General features: G+C 42.2%; 1 non-coding gene across 1 annotated transcript; it reads left to right on the forward strand.

Annotated features, from left to right (window-relative positions):
- The first annotated feature begins 1,430 nt into the window (after window positions 1-1,430).
- LOC131600820 (small nucleolar RNA R71) lies at window positions 1,431-1,537 on the forward strand. Its single transcript, XR_009283427.1, has one exon. It is a non-coding gene; the product is annotated as a small nucleolar RNA R71 (small nucleolar RNA).
- Window positions 1,538-2,134: the final 597 nt, after the last annotated feature.

The raw sequence follows: 2,134 nt of genomic DNA on the forward strand, positions 1-2,134 counted from the left end.
CAGGGTATTTAACTGAACGTTCAGCTAGTTGAAGAGACATTCTCGTTGCCTTAAGCTCACCCAGATTTAGTTTCTTACAGGTTGAAAGAGGCATCAAACTAACACTAGCTCCTAAGTCGCACAAGGCTTTTTCTATAATAGTCTTTCCTAATACGCATGGTATGGAAAAGCTACCAGGATCTTTTAGTTTGGGAGGCATGTTATTTTGGATGATAACGCTACATTCAGCGGTAAGTGTTACAGTTTCGTTATCCTCGAGTTTCTTTTTGTTTGATAGAATTTCTTTCAAGAATTTAGCGTACGAAGGCATCTGAGTTATAGCTTCTGTGAAAGGTATGGTTATGTTTAATTGTTTCAGAAGTTCTACAAATTTTTTAAATTGCGCTTCGGTTTTGGATTTAGCTAACCTCTGAGGGTAAGGAATTGGTGGCTTATAAGGTGGTGGTGGAACGTAAGGTTTTTCTTTTTCAGGTTCCACTTCGGTGTTGTTCTCATTGGGCTTAGCAGTTTGGTCATCAGTTGATGTCCTTTTGGTTTCCTTTGGCTCTTGTTGTGACATGGGTGCGTTTTGAGTTCTAGGATCGATAGGTCCATCGTAGTTCGTTCCACTTCGTAGTGTTATCGCGTTCGCATGTCCTTTAGGATTAGGTTGTGGTTGAGCAGGAAACGTGCCAGCAGGGGCAGCAGTAGGTGCTTGTTGTTGAGCTACTAGTGAAATTTGAGTTTCTAACATTTTGTTATGTGTAGCTAAAGCATCTACTTTGTTTGATAATTGTTTTAGTTGCTCACTATTGTGGATGTTTTGATTTAGGAAGTCCTTGTTGGTTTGTTGTTGGGAAGCTATAAAGTTTTCCATCATGATTTCTAGGTTCGACTTCCTAGGGGCGTTTTGAGCAGCTACCGGCGCTTTTTGATAGCCAGGTGGGACAGCAGGTGCTTGTCCAGACGCGTACAACGCATTGTTTTTCTTATACGAAAAGTTTGGGTGGTTCTTCTATCCAGGGTTGTACGTGTTAGAATAAGGGTTTCCTTGAGCATAGTTTACTTGATCAGATGGGATACCAGTCAAGAGTTGACATTCGACAACTGCGTGTCCAGTTAATCCACAAATTTCGCAGTTAGGTGCTACGGCAGCCGCGGTGGCTGAAGGAGTGATGGTTAAGTTTTCGATCTTTTGAGTTAAAGCGTCTACTTTAGCGTTAACGCGGTCTATACCACTTACTTCATACATTCCTCCTCTGGTTTGGGTTTTCTCTAGAGCGGCTCGTTCTCCACCCCATTGATAATGGTTTTGAACCATGTTCTCTATGAGGTTGTATGCTTCATCATGGGGTTTGTCCATTAATGCTCCGCCAGCAGCGGCATCTATAGTCATTTTAGTGTTATAAAGTAGACCACCATAGAAAGTATGGATGATCAGCCATGATTCGAGTCCATGATGAGGGCATAGTCTAAGCATGTCCTTGTATCGTTCCCAAGCTTCGAAGAGTGATTCGTTATCTTTTTGGGTAAATCCGTTGATTTGACCTCTTAGCATAGCGGTTTTGCTAGGCGGAAAATATCTAACTAAGAATACTCTCTTCAATTTTTCCCATGTAGTTATGGAATTAGAAGGTAGGGATTGAAGCCACGCTCTAGCTCTATCTCTCAAGGAGAAAGGGAAGAGACGTAATCGAATAGCTTCGGAACTAACGTTGTTAGCTTTGACAGTGTCGGCATATTGGACGGACACGGATAAATGGAGGTTGGGATCGTCTGCAGGGCTTCTAGAGAATTGGTTCTGTTGAACAGCTTGTACCAACGAAGGTTTCAGTTCAAAATTGTTCGCCTCAATCGCAGGTGGTGCGATGCTTGAGTGCGGTTCAGCGCGTGAAGGAGCGGCATAGTCTCTAAGAGGACGAATAGCAGCCATCTCTAAATTCGGGATAATTTGATTGATTTGATCAGTAAATATCAATTCCTGATTAATCGGAATTGGTGCTACTTCGGGAAGATTGCGAGCTCGACGTTTGACGTTAATAAAACGTTCGATCTCGTTAATTCGTTGTATTAAATCTCCTCCTTGTGAACGAGTATTTGTCATACAATCGTCCCAAAAGAAAGGAAAGAATTGCCCTAGTCTCTACGGTGTAAC

This window comes from Vicia villosa, linkage group LG4 (assembly GCF_029867415.1).
Source record: "Vicia villosa cultivar HV-30 ecotype Madison, WI linkage group LG4, Vvil1.0, whole genome shotgun sequence".
NCBI lineage: Eukaryota > Viridiplantae > Streptophyta > Magnoliopsida > Fabales > Fabaceae > Vicia > Vicia villosa.